Source organism: Myxocyprinus asiaticus, chromosome 29 (genome assembly GCF_019703515.2).
Source record: "Myxocyprinus asiaticus isolate MX2 ecotype Aquarium Trade chromosome 29, UBuf_Myxa_2, whole genome shotgun sequence".
Classification (NCBI taxonomy): Eukaryota; Metazoa; Chordata; class Actinopteri; order Cypriniformes; family Catostomidae; genus Myxocyprinus; species Myxocyprinus asiaticus.
The window spans coordinates 41233248-41252033 of NC_059372.1; the positions used below are offsets into that span (position 1 = coordinate 41233248).

The 18786-nt window shown below is 36.3% G+C and overlaps 1 protein-coding gene across 1 annotated transcript in view; it reads right to left on the reverse strand.

Moving 5' to 3' along the window:
- LOC127419752 (spermatogenesis-associated protein 2-like) overlaps positions 1 to 18786 on the reverse strand; it is a 118640-nt gene that overhangs the window by 70064 nt on the left and 29790 nt on the right. The gene's annotated exons all lie outside the window — the stretch shown is intronic.

Here is an 18786-nt window from a genome sequence, read left to right on the forward strand (position 1 = left end):
TCTATTCGTCAGGACTCAGTTCACAATAATTAATGTGAAAAGACAAACACTGGTGAATACAACAAAAGTGTGTACTGTACCTTCCATCCGTCAGATTTACATGTTCCCTTGAACACATGCAGAACAAACATGTTCATATGTGAGAATGCTAGTTTTTTTGATTGCCTGATATGAAGATCGTTAGAAGTGCTGATTGTGACTTAACAGACAGAATACACATTTATTTAAAGAGTTTAATGCAAATCAGCTACCAGCAGACTAAACATGGTTAATGTTCGAGATTACATGAACTTACAACTGCAGGACAATCAGGGTAAAATAATATATATACTTCTTTATACATGGAATCAGGAAAATACTGACAAGATACATGGAAAAAATTTCATGCATCAGAAATGTTGAATACCATACAAGGGATTAGATAAACAGCAGGTATATAAATACACAGACACTATGGTCACTAGATACTGTTGTGAATAAATCAAATCAAATCACATGTATTTATAGAGCACATTTAAAAACAACCATGGTTGACCAAAGTGCTGTACAGTGGCATTACAGGCAAGACAGTATAACAGAAATAAAACATAGGTAGTAAGGCAGTTTCACAGCTTAACCATGATTTAAGGGAAATTTTAAAGCTAATGAAAATAAGAAAGTTTTAAGCAACGATTTAAAAACAGATAGAGAGGAGGTGGTCCTGAGGTAATCTGGTAAACTGTTCCACAGTTTGGGGCCAGTGATACTAAAAGCACAATCACCTTTATGCTTCATCCTGGATCTAGGAACAGACAGAAATCCAAGATCCCCGGATCTGAGTGATCTGGCTGGGTTATGCAGACGAACCAAATCACAGAGATAATGGGGTGCCAGATTGTTTAATGATTTATAGACAAATGTTAAAATCTTAAAATTAATTTGAAATCTAATAGGCAACCAGTGCAAGGAGATCAGGATGGGAGTAATGTGTTCATGTTTATGACTGCCAGTTAAAAGACATGTCGCAGCATTTTGGACCATCTGCAGGCGGGATAGTGCTGATTGGTCCAGGCCAGATTACAGAGAATTACAGTAATCCAAGCGTGAACAAATAAAAGCATGGATCACAATTTCAAAAGTTTTCCTGGATAGAAAATGTTTTGTTTTAGCTAGGTGACGTAGGTGGAAAAAACTCGATCTAACCACTTCGTTAATTTGTTTATCGAACTTTAAGCTACTATCAAAGAAAGAGCCTAGGTTCTTAGCGTGAGAAGTGAGATAAGGAGTGAGAATACCCAAGTCAATGTTGTTCACTGTTTTAAGCTTGTTTGGTCCAAACAGGATAAATTCTGTTTTACTCTCATTAAGGTGTAGGAAATTATCTGTCAGCCAGGTTTTGAGTTCCTGCAGACAAGCTAAGAGAGGGTCAAGAGCTTGTTTGTCATGATGTTTTATAGGTACATAGATCTGTGTGTCGTCAGCATAACAATGAAAGGACACCCCATATTTGTTACAAATTGCACCCATAGGAAGCATATATAAAGAAAATAGGGTTGAAGCGAGGATCAAGCCCTGCGGAACACCACAGGTAAGCTGTGCCACAGAGGAGGTGTGCTGGCCCACTGCAACAGAGAAGCTTCTACTTGATAGATATGACCGGAACCAATCCAGAGCCGTACCTCGAATACCAACACAATGCTCATGGCGTGAAGTAAGGATATTGTGATCAACCAGATCAAATGCTGAGCTAAAATGTAAGAGGACCAGGGCCATGACATTCCCAGAGTCTGTAGTCATTAAGATGTCATTTAGTACTTTTAGTAGAGCAGATTCTGTACTATGCAAAGCTTTGAAACCCGACTGGAGAGGTTCAAGGATAGAGTTCATATTTGAAAATGATTGCAACTGGGTTAAAACTGCTTTCTCCATAATCTTCGCAATAAAAGGCAAGTTAGAGATAGGCCTAAAATTGGTACAGATAGTGGGATCCAAAGTGGGTTTTTTGAGGAGAGGTGTCACCCTTGCAAGTTTAAAACAATTCGGGACAGTCCCAGTGCAGAGACAGTTGTTAATAACAGACAGTAAATCTGGACCAGTAGTGTCAAATATTTGCTTGAAAAAGCATGGTGGTACAACATCATTTGGAGATAAGGTAGGCTTTAGACGTTCAGTGATTTCTCTGCATAATTGGAGAGAAACAGGCTCAAATACACTCCAAACAGCTGAACAGGATGGAGTCTCAACCAGGTCATGAACATCTGGCAGCAGCTGAGATCGAATACTGGTAACCTTTTCAGTAAAAAAATTAAGAACATTTTCACATAGATCCACTGATGTCTCAGGAAAAGTAGTTGTAATAGGATTTAAAACTTCGTTGATGGTGGAGAAAAGAGTTCTGGGTCTATGGGAGTTTTTAGTTATAATCTCAGATAGATTTTTTTGACTTGGCAGGTTTGACAGCTTTTTGGAATGTGGACAGTGCATTCTTCATTATTTCGTAAGACACATGTAGATGGTCCTTTTTCCATTTACGTTCCGCCTGCTGGCAGATCTGCCTGAGTGATCACGTAGTGTCATTAAACCAGGGCTCTGATTTCGGTTTTCGGTGACGTGCCTTTAGTGGGGCTATAGAGTTTAAGGTATTTGAACAGATGGAATTGAAAAAGTTGAGATGTTCCTCAGTATCCCAATTATTTGATGGAGATGCAAAATCCAGAGGTTTACGGACCTCGTTATATGCATTTGAGAAGTCTGTAGAGTAGCGTGGAGAAAATATACGTGACAAACGTACCTGAGATGGGACTTTCACCACAGAGTCAGAGAGAGAGGTTGAAAACAGGATCGGATTGTGATCAGAAAAGGTGTTGTCACAGATTTCAATGCTGTCAACAGATATTCCATGTGTTAATACCAAGTCAAGGGTATGACTATGTAAATGCGTGGGGCCATTTACCCACTGAACAATAAGGGTTGAAAACTCCTTAGATAGTGGATTGGAAGCACAGCCTAAGTGAATTTTAAAATCACCCAAAAGTATAATGCTATCAAAGCTTGTCACAATCCCCCCCCCCCAAAAATCAGCGAATTCATTGATAAAATCCTTGTTTGGTAGATCAATATGAACAACACTGGATTACCAAGTTCCATATGGAGCAGCAAAACCTCAAAGCTACGATATGCAGCTGTAGGTACAGAGCGGCAGTGAAGTGTGTTTTTTATAACAGAAGCCAGACCTCCGCCGTGACCAGTGGTCTGAGGGGAATTAAAAAATGAGCAGTCCGGAGGGACTAGTTCAGAAAACGGACTTAAGTCTCCCATTTTAATCCAAGTCTCTGTGACAAAGAGAAGATCAAAGCTTTGTGAAATAAAAAAGTCATGTAATATAAAAGTTTTGTTTACCAAAGACCGTGCGTTGGTAAGTGCAGTCCTGAGCAGTAATGGTTCACTAGCAGTAGCTGTTACACAGCTGATGGTGTGGAGATTAAGGTGGCTAACTCCTCGGCGTGTCCTGGGTGAAATGCACTAGGGAGAAAGCGAGCAAACCCACCGACGAGGCATCTCCAGTGAGCGCCACATGACGCGCCATTGGCAGAAGAGATCCGGTGTTGGAAGGGCTGAAGCAAACCGGCGAGCAAGATCCGAAGCCAGGCAGTACTTCCACCTAACCGCGACACCTGCTCGCTTGCCACGTCTCCTGCGGCGCTTCCTCCGCAGAAGTTCAAAAGCCCTCCAGCACAGGTAATCAGGGATGTTTGGTGAGGGGGGAGGCAAGCAAAAGCGAGGTCCACTCAGATTAAGCGTAGAAATCTGAGTTTCGTATATCAAGCAGAATTTGGCAATCATTAACCAGCAAAGAATAACTATACATAAGTAAAATAAAAAAGTAAAAGAAACGAAGACAGAGAGGGGAGCAGACGGCACCATCATTAACAAAATCAGGGGAGAAACAGGAAACAGTCGACAAGGGGAAAAACAGAACAAAATTAGTATGAATCTGAGTAATAATGACAGTAGACCCACCATCAGCTGGCTCGGGATCAATTGTTTCAGTGTCCATGTACCACTGAAGGCCGGATGGACCATGCTGGGCATCATCTGTATTAGGCTGTGGTGGGACCTCAAGAGGTGTCACTGTTGCCTCAGTAGCATTGAAGGAGAGTTCGCTTGACAGACCGCCATGACCTCTGTAAGAAGGCGCTGATGCCTTTCTTCTTCTTCAACTTGTAATTTTCAAAAATAAATAAATAAAAAAAATAAAACTAAGTAAACAAACATTAAAGCGTAGCATACAGCAAAAAGATGGGGAGTGGTAGCTCAGGGCAGTGGTAGCTCAGCGGTTAAGGCTCTGGGTTACTGATCAGAAGGTCGGGGGTTCAAGCCCCAGCACCGCCAAGATGCCACTGTTGGGCCCTTGAGCAAGGCCCTTAACCCTATCTGCTCCAGGGGCGCCATATCATGGCTGACCCTGCACTCTGACCCCAGCCTAGCTGGGATATGTGAAAAAGAAGAATTTCACCGTATATGTATAATGTGTGATAAATAAAGAAAATTATTAATTATTATTATTAAAACAAATATTAAAATAACATTTTATTTGAACATATGAAACCCTTAAAACCCACCTTTGTTAAACATGGAATGCCAAACTCCATTTAGTTGATCAGAAAAAGGCTTAATATGTTGCATTATATATACAGTCAGCATTATATTGAGCATTAAGCATCATATTTATATAATGCTTAAAATACACTGATCAGCCACAACATTAAAACCACTGACAGGTGAAGTGAATAACATTGATTAACTCATTACAAAGGCACCTGTCAAGGAGAAGGATATATTAGGCAGCAAGTGAACAGTCAGTTCTTGAATTTCATGTGTTGGAAGCAGGAAAAATGGGCAAGCGTAAGGCTCTGAGTGACTTTGACAAGGGCCAAATTGTGATGACTAGACGACTGGGTCAGAGCATCTCCAAAACAGCAGGTCTTGTGAGGTGTACCCGGTATGCAGTGGTTATTACCTACCAAAAGTGGTCCAAGGAAGAACAACGGTGAACCAGAGACAGGGTCATGGGCACCCAAGGCTTATTGATGTGCGGGGGGAGCGAAGGCTAGCCCATCTGGTCCGATCCCACAGAAGAGCTACTGTAGCACAAATTGCTGAAAAACGTAAAGGTGCACTCAGTAGTCATGATCGCCAGACAGGGGATGGAGGTCGGCTGGAGCACCCTCATTTCAGGAGTGGTGCTTGGAGATGGGGAGGGTGGCGGCCTTTGAAGAAGGGTCATTTAGAAGACTGGGGAAATTGGACTTGTTTGTGGGGAAATGGGGCGGATATCTGGCGTTTCTGGAGGGCTCTCGGGGAGGGTTAGTGGAGAGAGAAGTGTAGTTGTCAATATGTGTGATTATTATTATTATTTTTTTTTTTTTGTGTGTGTGTGTATCTATAATCATGTATGATCACTGGGATGTTGTTGGGGGCCAGGGTGGGGGTGGGGTTGGGGATTGGGAGGGGTAGGGGTAATAGTGGGGGTTAATTGTTGATTGTGTGTATATACAGTGTGTGTGTGTGTGTGTGTGTGTGTGTATATATATATATATATATATATATATATATATATATATATATATATATATATATATATATATATATATATACACACACACACAGTTGTGCTCAAAAGTCTGCATACCCTAGCAGAAATATTTAAATTTTGGCATTGATTTTGAAAATATGACTGATCATGCAAAAAAACTGTCTTTTATTTAAGGATAGTGATCATATGAAGCCATTTATTATCACATAGTTCTTTGGCTCCTTTTTAAATCATAATGATAACAGAAATCACCCAAATGGCCCTGATCAAAAGTTTACATACCCTTGAATGTTTGGCCTTGTTACAAACACACAAGGTGACACACACAGGTTTAAATGGCAACTAAAGTTTAATTTCCCACACCTGTGGCTTTTTAAATTATAATTAGTGTCTGTGTATAAATAGTCAATGAGTTTGTTAGCTCTCACGTGGATGCACTTAGCAGGCTAGATACTGAGCCATAGGGAGCAGAAAAGAACTGTCATAAGACCTGCGTAACAAGGTAATGGAACTTTATAAAGATGGAAAAGGATATAAAAAATATGCAAAGCCTTGAAAATGCCAGTCAGTACTGTTCAATCACTTATTAAGAAGTGGAAATTCGGGATCTCTTGATACCAAGCCAAGGTCAGGTAGACCAAGAAAGATTTCAGCCACAACTGCCAAAAGAATTGTTTGGGATACAAAGAAAAACCCACAGGTAACCTCTGAGAAATACAGAAAGTGTGGTTGTTTCAAGGAGCACAATACGACGATACTTGAACAAAAATGAGCTGCATGGTCGAGTTGCCAGAAAGAAGCCTTTACTGTGCCAATGCCACAAAAAGGCCTGGTTACAATATGCCCGACAACACCTTGACATGCCTCACAGCTTCTGGCACACTGTAATTTGGAGTGACGTATATACAGGATATATATATATATATATATATAGGAGGTGTACTGAATTGGAGGTGTACACTGGTGGCCAAAAGTTTGGAATAATGTACAGATGTTGCTGTTTCGGAAGGAAATTGGTACTTTAATTCACCAAAGTGGCATTCAACTGATCACAAAGTAAAGTCAGGACATTACTGATGTTAAAAACAGCACCATCACTATTTGAAAAAAGTCATTTTTGATCAAACCTAGACAGGCCCCATTTCCAGCAGCCATCACTCCAACACCTTATCCTTGAGTAATCATGCTAAATTGCTAATTTGGTACTAGAAAATCACTTGTCATTATATCAAAAATAGTTGAAAGCTATTTGGTTCATTAAATGAAGCTTAACATTGTCTTTGTGTTTGTTTTTGAGTTGCCACATTATGCAATAGACTGGTATGTCTTAAAATTAGCCAGCTCAAAAATGGCAAAAAAGAAACAGCTTTCTCTAGAAACTCATCAGTCAATCATTGTTTTGAGGAATGAAGGCTATACAATGCTTGAAATTGGCAAAAAAACTGAAGATTTTATACAAAGTTGCACACTACAGTCTTCAAAGACAAAGGACAACTGGCTCTAACAAGGACAGAAAGAGATGTGGAAGGCCAGATGTACAACTAAACAAGAGGATAAGTACATCAGAGACTCTACTTTGAGAAATAGATGCCTCACATGTCCTCAGCTGACAGCTTCATTGAATTCTACCCACTCAACACTAGTTTCATGTACAACAGTAAAGAGAAGACTCAGGGGTGCAGGCCTTATGGGAAGAATTGCAAAGAAAAAGCCTCTTTTGAAACAGAAAAACAAAAAGAAAAGGTTAGAGTGGGCAAAGAAACACAGACATTGGACAACTGATAATTGGAAAAGAGTGTTATGGATCTTAACCCCATTGAGCTTTTGTGGGATCAGCTAGACTGTAAGGTGCGTGAGAAGTGACAGCCACATCTATGGCAAGTGCTACAGGAAGCGTGGGGTGAAATGTCACGTGAGTATCTGGACAAACTGACAGCTAGAATGCCAAGGATCTGCAAAGCTGTCATTGCTGCACATGGAGGATATTTTGATGAGAACTCATTGAAGTAGTTTAAGAAGTTAAGAAGACAATAGTAATTGTTCACATTATTAATGTCCTGACTATACATTGTGATAAGTTGAATGCCACTTTGGTGAATAAAAGTACCAATTTCTTACCATAAGAGCAAAATCTGTCCATTATTGCAAACTTTTGGCCACCAGTATATATATATATATATATATATAGTTGAAGTCAGAAGTTTACATACACCTTAGCCAAATACATTTAAACTCAGTTTTTCACAATTCCTGACATTTAATCGTAGAAAACTTTCCCTGTCTTAGGTCAATTAGGATCACTATTTTATTTTAAGAACGTGAAATGTCAGAATAATAGTAGAGAGAATGATTTATTTCAGCTTTTATTTCTTTCATCACATTCCCAGTGGGTCAGAAGTTTACATACACTTTGTTAGTATTTGGTAGCATTACCTTTAAATTGTTTAACTTAGGTCAAATATTTTGGGTAGCCTTCCACAAGCTTCTCACAATAAGTTGCTGGAATTTTGGCCCGTTCCTCCAGACAGAACTGGAGTCAGGTTTGTAGGCCTCCTTGCTCGCACACGCTTTTTCAGTGCTGCCCACAAATGTTCTATTGGACTGAGGTCAGGGCTTTGTGATGGCCACTCCAATACCTTGACTTTGTTGTCCTTAAGCCATTTTGCCACAACTTTGGAGGCATGCTTTGGGTCATTGTCCATTTTGAAGACCCATTTTCGACCAAGCTTTAACTTCCTCGCTAATGTCTTGAGATGTTGCTTCAGTATATCCAAATTCCTCATGATGCCATCTATTTTGTGAAGTGCACCAGTCCCTCCTGCAGCAAAGCACCCCCACAACAGGATACTGCCACCCCCATGCTTCACGGTTGGGATGGTGTTCTTCGGCTTGCAAGCCTCACCCTTTTTCCTCCAAACATAATGATGGTCATTATGGCCAAACAGTTAAATTTTTGTTTCATCAGACCAGAGGACATTTCTCAAAAAATATATTTGTCCCCATGTGCACTTGCAAACTGTAATCTGGCTTTTTTATGGCAGTTTTGGAGCAGTGGCTTCTTCCTTGCTGAGCAGCCTTTCAGGTTATGTCGATATAGGACTTGTTTTACTGTGGATATAGATACATGTCTACCTGTTTCCTCAAGCATCTTCACAAGGTCCTTTGCTGTTGTTCTGGGATTGATTTGCACTATTCGCACCAAACTACGTTCATCTCTAGGAGACAGAATATGTCTCCTTCCTGAGCGGTATAATGGCTGCGTGGTCCCATGGTGTTTATGCTTGCTTACTATTGTTTGCACAGATGAACATTGTACCTTCAGGCATTTTGAAATTGCTCCCAAGGATGAACCAGATTTGCGGAGGTCCACAATTTTTTTTTCTGATGTCTTGGCTGATTTCTTTTCATTTTCCTATGATGTCAAGAAAAGAGGCACTGAGGCCTTAAAATACATCCACAGGTACACCTCCAATTGACTCCAATTAGCCTATCAGAAGCTAATTGGCTAATTGCCTAAAGGCTTGCCACAATTTTCTGGAATTTTCCAAGCTGAGTAAAGGCACAGATAACTGGGGGCCTGGGTAACTCAGCGAGTATTGATGCTGACTACCACCCCTGGAGTCGTGAGGTCAAATCCAGGGTGTGCTGAGTGACTCCAGCCAGGTCTCCTAAGCAACCAAATTGGCACGGTTGCTAGGGAGGGTAGAGTCACATGGGGTAATCTCCTCGTGGTCGCGATTAAGTGGTTCTCGCTCTCAATGGGGTGTGTGGCAACATCTGTACATTATTCCAAACATTTGGCCGCCAGTGTACATCTCCAATTCAGTACACTTCCTATCAGAAGCTAATTGGCTAATTGTCTAAAGGCTTGACATCATTTTCTGGAATTTTCCAAGCTACTTAAAGGCACAGTTAACTTAGTATATGTAAACTTCTGACCCACTGGAATTGTGATATAGTCAATGGAGCCTGTGGAGTGGCTCAAAAATTAGTTTTAATGACTTCAATCTATGTGTATGTTAACTTCTGACTTCAACATATATATATATTAGGGCTGTCCCTAATACCCTGTATTTGTTTTTTGTTTTTTTGGTTGAAAAATTATGAAAATTGTATGAATATAACACTTTGCGCTCCATTCACTCCCATTCAAATGCATCCGAACGCGGGACACCGGAAATGAAAGCTCTGCACTATGAAGGAAAGTTCAGATGAACTCTGAACCAGAGCCCTTAAAAGATCTCTCTCTGAATTGTGAATATGGATGACGAGAAGACGTGTGACCAATAGAAGATCGAGATGTCACACACTGACCACTTGGCTCAATTCAAAGCATATTTAAACAAAGCAAACATACATATTTCAAAGCTGTGTGTTTTTATAGTTGCTGTAAAGTGAGTATTGTATATTCTAGCATTATTTGTTAGCTATGATTTTTATTATTATTATTATTATTCAAGATTGTTACTCAAAAATAAATTAGTATAATAACTGACATGTTCACAAAATTTCAGATAAATGTCAATACTGTAAAAATTAAATTTCATTCTCTTACATATAAAGGAGGAAAGAACAAGGAGAGGAAAAAAAAAAGATTTTATTTATATAATATACATTATCAAGTAAATATACAGTACAGTCAGATGCGAAGTTAGGGCTTTACAGAACAAAAACATTTCTCAGTAAAATTTAGTAAAGTGCGATTCTTATTGACAATACATTTTAAAGACTTTTCAAAACTTCAATTTTTTTATTTTATTTTTAATAGGTGAAATTTGGTTAGCAGTTAGCACATTTTGTGTTGGTGGATACAATATTTGCCATACAGAATATAAAAGTTCACCACATACTCCATCATCTTGTTTTGGTACATAAATCTTCCTCATTTACACCACAAAACATGCATTTGTTATCCATATCCATATATTTAGATAAAGCTGCAATACTGGGGTACATTTTTTGTAGTATTTTGAAGTTCACTTCTTTCACTTTGTAAGAAATCTTATCTTGTCTAATGCATTTGTTGTTACAAGAGGCACTAAATAATCTTCAGCCATCTACTATTAACTCTGGCATTATTCTTTCATCACTTCCCAAATTCAGAAGGCTTTTCATTATTTGTATAATACCATTTTGGGATGGCATTTACAACCGATAGGAATTATTTAAATGGTATAGGAAAACTGTATGAAAACATAAAAACCTCACAAGACATAATATTTCCTCTTCATCAAATAAATCCATAACAAAGTTAACATCTCATTCAAACAATTTGCATAAAGATAAAGATTTATTCCAAGAGGTAATATGATAGTTGATTAACAGAAGCATTCTATTTGGAGAGAATTTGTGATGGAAGCAAATTTTTCACGACATTAATGGTTCGGGCATCCTTGACATACTTGTGAAATTTTGGCATTGATTTTGAAAATATGACTACAGTCTTTTAGGAGTTTCCATATTTAGAATAATGGAACTATCAATGTCCTTATAGAACATACTAACTTCATCAATAATAATGATTACCAAAACCAAACACTTTTAAGGAGTGAAGAAAAACACCATGTTCGATAGTATCGAAAGCCTTACAAAAATCCAGAAACAAGATAACAGCCCCAGGATCTATCTGACAGAATAGTCTAGGAGATCAAGAACAAAACAAATGGGTAACACTTTATAATAACTACACGGTATAAAGTATTTGTAAAGCATTAATTTATAGTCAATCGATCATTTATAAACTATTGTTCCTACATTAATAATCTACATACAAGTAGTTTGTTATTTGTTTATATTCACTGTAGCAAATCATTTATTATTGTTTAATAGGTTCATTTATAGGCAGTTTGATAATGTTTTTTAACATGAACAAGGCATGAATTCATAGTAAATAAATTATATATGTAATTAGTTGGATTTACATTTAAATGTAATTAATGTATTTGTTACTGTTTTAGTAACACTTACTATTAAAGCATTTATTACTTAATATATCCACCTTACTTTGCAACGCCGAAGTAAGCAGCGGCTGCATTTCCGGCGAATGTGTAAACGTTCTGCTGTTATTGACCACAATGTAAATGAATAGAAGGATAATAATACCAGAATTTTGTGATATAAGTTTATAAACTATCACACAATCACAGGATGTACAGCAGAATTATGTGCCAATGTTGGAAAATCTTCTAACGTCAGCATTTACAGTCAGTGCTCGTAAATAGTCTTATGGGGGGTCCCCACCATTTTTTTTTTTTGTTTTTATATATATATATATATATATATATATACAATTTATACAAAATATACAATATATTTATTTGATCATAATATGCATAACTATACACTATTTATTAAAAACAGGCTTAAATAAAAGAACAGGCTTTTGTGTTGATAAAGAATAAAAAAAATATACATTTTCAATCAATGTGATATAACAAAGAGAGATAAGCTACTATTCTTCTTTTAAATGGCTTACTCCAAGTAATACTTGATTTAGAGGGTAACAAAGCAGTAGACCCAAAAGGGCAACTATGGCAAATATACCAGGGGACTACATATAAGGCACTTGAAGACCTATAAAATCATGTGGATTCAAAATACATTGAAATGTCTCAAAAACCGTAGAAAATAATCAGATGGCTTCCAGACTCAATAAGATTTCAGAATATTACTGTTTTTACGGTATTTTGGATCAATGCAGGCTTGGTGAGCAGAAGAGACTTTTGAACTTTTGAACAGTAGTGTGCATCCAACAGAATAATTCTAGCATTATTTACCAGTGTAGTATTTACTACCCTAAAAACAACTGGATGATTGATGTGACACTTTGTGATAATAATGTTTGTTCCAAAAGACTTGTTTAAATGCATGAAACTAGTTTATTAGATATTAAAAATAGAAATTGTGACAAGAAAGGCTGTCAGTCTGTGTGTTAGTGTTGGTGGGGATTTTTCAATGATTTCAGTGCAGTTACATTGTTACATCAGAAGGTTATGAGTGAGTCAGTCAGCAGACTATTCAACCATTTTAGTCAAAAAGGCTGCTTTATTCAGGAACAAACAATGCTATGGTTATCAATAAGTCAATCATTGCTATTTCAAGAGCGAATCCCGCATTTATATGCAGATGTAATTCCCGAAACTTTGCAGCGTGTACGTGGCCATTGGTATGTACATGAAAAACAAGCAGCATGAAAAACAAGTTTCATACAAATTCTGAATGGATTATATATAGCATAGAAAGCGCACAATGAGCGCTCCCTTTATAATCACTAAAAAGCTGTCACTCATCTTCATCGCGATCTCTAGCACCCCTGTAGAACCAGGACTATTAATAATGAAAAATTAGTAAGCCTACAGTAATTGTTTCCAATTTATGCAAGGAATACAAAAGCCCCGACATGGAGTGGATAGATATAGTAGAAAGATATATAGAGAGAGAGAATTACCCCTCAAAAAAGTCAGTAAGAAGCTTTCTCTTCCTGACTGCGAGTGGAGGTTTATTATTCTCCATTTTTTAGCTAAAGTTAGATTCACCGTAGTGGCGCCAAGCAAGCAGTCATGTCAACGATGTCATGCGCTTAGCGGTCTTTAGATGTGGGGCGGGGCGTTTACATTTTAAAGAGACATGACAACTAGCCTATAAACAAACTTAATATAAATTATTGTAAATAATTAATTCACAAAATTGACCGTATCCACTGCATGAATTTAATTAGATTTGTCATTATTATTTTTACTAAAATATAAGTATCTTGGGGACCCCCCTAAGTCTATTTTTTTACTTCTTATGGGGGGTCCCTAATGCCTTATGGGGGGTCCTGGATCCCCCCAGCCCCCCCTCAATTCGAGCACTGTTTACAGTAAAAGAGTAAATCATTCACTTGTTGCTGTGTGTTGTATTGAAGAGGCGGTAATAAAGTCTGCTTCTTACTTTACCGAGATCGTGACGATGCAGTGTTTCTTGTCTCCATGTAATCCTCCATTTATATGTTCCTGCATAACCTCCGATGATGAATTTATGTATTTATTTCCAAAGACGATGTTTCATAAGCCATGTTGAATGCGAGATCTGCGTGTCTGTTTACTATGCACCGCTAAGAAAGAGAGAATGTTCTCTGACAATTGTGCGTTTATTATTTTGCCAATTTGAAACAAGATGCAAAGAAAGTTAAAGCAACATTTGCCCAGCAGCTTTCTCCTCTCTGCTGGTTGTGTAAAGTTTGTGGAGGTGTGTCAGATGGCGTGGAGGACTGTCCTGTCAGCGCCTGATCTCTCATTCAACAGTGTGTGATAAAACGATGGCAAAATGCGATATATGGTAAAACTATATGTGTTCAAAACCAATGAGTTTATGAAAATCATAATTAATGATAATAATATGATGACATTTATTGCCAGCCTGTAATATAAAGCAGCATAATTTAGTATTTTTGTATCACTAAAATAGCTGGAAGCCAGAAGTGTTCCACATTCAAGGTTGATAATGGCAGTGCCTTACACTGTAAAAAAAATGTCTGTAATTTTAACGGTAAAAGACTGTAAAAATGCTACAGAAAAAACATTAATTGATTAACGAGTATTAACTGTAAAATATACAGTAAAACATTTTTTATATATATTTTAAAAGACAATACAGTAGTTTTTACAATAAAATGTTGTTTTTAGATATAAAAAGTATGATTTTCCTGTATAATTAATGGTTAAAATTTACATTATGTTTAACAAGAGAGTACATGTAATTTTTTTACAGTAAATTATTGTTAAAATTACAGTAAAAAACAATAATCGGGCGTTCCCACAATTCCCTGCATGACCCATCATATTTCATTATATTTTATGGGAATAGTTATGTTTCTTCTTATTTTTAATATCAGTTATGTACACTGGGGTGTTTTGTGTTATGTTTGATGTAGTTTAGTTAAAGTTTATTGCATTATTTCAATTTCACGTTACCCTGATGGTGTTTAGTGTTTGTGTGAGTGACAATGAGTACTGTCTATACATGTTTATTGGTCACTGCTCCTGGAAGAGCTACTATTGATGAACTTCGTGTCATCATGTGCACTTCTGTAATTTTTACGGTGATTAACCATACCTTATAATGTAAAAAGCAGATTTTTACAGTTTCAGAAGGTTAATATCAAGTTTATGACATGGAATATTAGTGAGAGAGGAAAATCCACAGTTTATTAAAAGAGATATTCTAATTGCTGAAACACCATTTTAGCATTTTCCATCCTATTATGCTTTATGAGCAGACTTGTTCTCATTATTGCCAGTTAACATTACTGTTTAATTCAGTTTCATCAGTGGACCTACTATAAATATTTAATTACATTTAATCCGATTCTAGAAGGAAAGTCCAAAAATCCCACTACAGTCTGTGCGCACGCTCTGGAAACAGCCAGCACGTCAGCACGGTCACGTGAATGAAATAGCAAAATAAATAAATTAATTAATTAATAAAAGAAATAGGAAAGAGCACGTAACATTATATTATTGACTTTAAATTATATTTTGGCAATTCAGTGCCTATTAAACTTCATTAGTGAAAATTTCCTTACTATGGTACTGAAGTGTACAGGCGATGTTGTCATGCCGTACATGTTACTTTTCTCAGCGCTGGGCCGGATGGAACAATAAGAGTAGTTTGTGGTTACTGAATAGGGCATTTTATTTAATAATTTTCCAGAGATTGCAGGGGTGGATTTATATCTCAGGGACCAATCCTTGTAGTAAAAATATACAAGCACAGTATTAATGTACAAATGTCAGATTTGAATGCTGATCAACAAAGAATTCAGCTTTCAGGCCGGGAGGCGCCCCCTTCAGGAAGACACATTTGTCTTTCAAAGAAAACAATTTTTAGCAAAATCACCACTTTATTGACGTTTCATTGAGCTAAATTAGATATTCAGTACATCAACAACTTTTATTACTTCAAAGAAAATGCAAATGTTTAAGTTTGCATGGCATAAAAAATAGGACCAGATGAAATATTTTTTCCTCCTAATTGTGCTTTTGTAACATTCTGTATTGGTGCTGGCAATGATGATGATGAAGACGATGAAGTAAAAATGAACCCAAGTGCAGTTTATTTACATAAGTGATATCCGAAATGTGAATCCAAACCATAACAAACATAACCGACTTGACATAGACTTGACTACGCTACACAAACACAATACCTGACAAAGGACAATGGTAAACATGAGGGCTTAAATACATGGACAAGGGATAAAACAAAGATGAGTAAACCAATGAACAGACAGAACTGATAAAAAGATAATCAAACAATAAACCAATGAAAACAAGACACATGAACCTGGAGGGAAACATAAAATCACATGACAAGGGAACCACATGACATGAAACAGGAACTAAACTTTTCAAAATAAAAGACATGAAAAACATGAATCAACAAAATACACATGACAGATTTGTTTTCCATTTGATTTTTTTTCTGAATTCCATGAGTAAAAGATTTTTTTTAATCAAAAATATGAATAATCAAATTATTTCATAAAGAGTTCATCAAATGAATTTATTTTATCAAATAAAGTGCTTCAATAACATCTTCACAGCTGAATCTAAAACAGTTATTTTTTGTCAAATAACGTTAGCACAACAGAGAATCACTGTATAAATTAAAATCTTACAGTACATTCAGTACAACAGCACACTTGCTTGTGAAATTTGCTAAAATATTATTATTCCTGCTATAATAGTAATTATAATAATATTTATAAAAATAATAATACTATTAAAATGAATATTACATTTTTATTGTGCAGTAGTAATATATTTTTTGTCATAATTTCTTCAATTTCACGCGTCCATTTAAACCAAACTTTTATTTTGATGAATTACTGTGTCAGTTTCTAAGTTTGTTTGACGGAAGCTTCACACTTCTGGATAAGCAGTTCGCTATGTGGTCATTTGATTGTTACATCGTAAAGCCGCCTTTTCACTGCATCCAACAAACAACAGACGATAGACCGGAAGTCATTCCAATGGAACATCACACAGGGGCTGTGTGAGGTTCCAACCGTCTCCGGATGCGACATTTTTGGATCTGATTTGAACCTCGGCTGTGTTAAAATATTTCAACTCGTGCAACTAGACCATATGCGACCGCCCAACCGGAAGTGATGTATTCATGTAAAACTATCAGCGCGAAGTGAGAAATATCAATTGATTTTGTCCTAAACTTTTTTCTAAACACCTGCTACTTCTGTCTTTTGGCCAATTCATAATGTAGAAGACAGAAATGATTGTTTATACTGCAAATATCACAAACAGCTTTTGGAATTACAGTAAATGTGTGATTAAATGTGTATATGTGTCATTTATTTCTGCACACACAAAACCTACATTTAAAATTACATCTGTGAATTTCTGACTCATATTTTCTGAATTAGGGTTGTTGTTGCTGTTAATTATCATAATATTAACTATAAAAACAGTAATAATGATAAATAATACTGTTAATAATAAATACTGAGTGAATATTAATCCTGAATTTTATTGAATTCATTCATCTGCTCAACAAAATCACACACAGTAATGTCATTCTGAGGTAAACCTTTGCTAGCTTCTCCTTCAATGAACAAAATCCATTGCGAGCAAAATTACAATTCATCACAACTGCCACTAGAGGGACAAATATGACAGTCATATGCGAATGTTGGAGACAGTGAAAAGGCGGCTTAAGAGACTGCAATTTCATTAAATAAATAGTCTAGAATGTACTGCACGCTTCGCATTAAATGAGCGTTTCGCTTTCTGTAATCTAATACACAGATTACAGAAGTCATAATGTGATGTTTTAGCGGGTCAATGCTTTCACACATCACTTTGAAGCATGCAACACAAGAGAACTGGATATTTCTTAAATTAAATTGCAGGCTGCTGTGGTTTAATAATCAGACTAGGACACATGTACAACACATTTACAAGATTAATGGAAGATTTAGTGCCAACACAATATTGTCCCGAAAGGGCGAAACTCTCACACTGGCCCTGGGTCAGCTGGCCATACTTACTGTTGAACCATGTTAATAAATGTTTAATTAGGCATTTATAGTTCTCACTTTAGGTTAGGTCATGCAAAATGCTTAGCTAGCCATTAGTAAGTGCTTTATTACGACCTTTATTAAGCATTAAGTGATTTAATAGTAAGTGTTCCTAAAACAATATACACATGTTAATTAAGCAGAAATGTGTTATATCTAAATTTAATGTCTTTATTAACTATGAATTTATGCTTTCTTAATGTTCTCATAAACACTTCTTTACCACTGGTTTGCATCAAATAACATACATTAGTTAGGTATGATTAACAAGTTTTTAAAACTATCAAACTGCCTTTTTATGAACATATTAAATAATAATAAATAATTTGCTAAAGTGAATAGAAACAAATAACATACTATTTATATGTAGCTTATTAATGTATTAATAATATAGGAACAATAATTTATAAATGATCAATTAACTATTAACTAATGCTTTACAAATTCTTTATACCGTGTAGTTATTATAAAGTGTTACCAATTTGGTTTTATACTGTGGACAACAAAAACCTCGACATCCATCCAAAAATTCTGGGTATATCGGCAAGACCAAAATAGATAATCTTATTAGGGGAACTTTCACAAAAAGTGCACTTTACATTTATATCACTCCTAAATTTTTTAAAAACAGTTTGGTAGGATATAATATATTCATAACTTTTATCTAATTTCTTTTACCTTATTTTCAAGACCGGGAGGGCAGACAGGTAGTAATGGTGTAGCTACTGCTTTTAAAAAGCATACTCCAATAGGTATAGCCCTTATATTAAGTTATCTTAATGGCATAGGTATTTTGCATTTTGAAGTTAAATCTTCAAAATCAAATACAACTCACTAATAATAAACCAATCCTTAACCAGTTATCAATAAATAAAGATTGTTGTCCTATACAAAATATTACAATTATTCCAAATAAAGAATCTTTGGGGATAGAAATTGTGCTTATAAATAAAGCTCCAAACAATAAGTGAAATTTAGAGAGTTTGAACTGGAGTTTTCCAAGATTATAATTGCACATTAAAAGAAAACCTAAACCTCCCTGGCCAAAGAAGACATAATGTGGAATTAAACTCCAAACAAATGATGAATTATGAAGATACTGTCTAAGCCAATTTATTTAAAAAATATTGTTAAG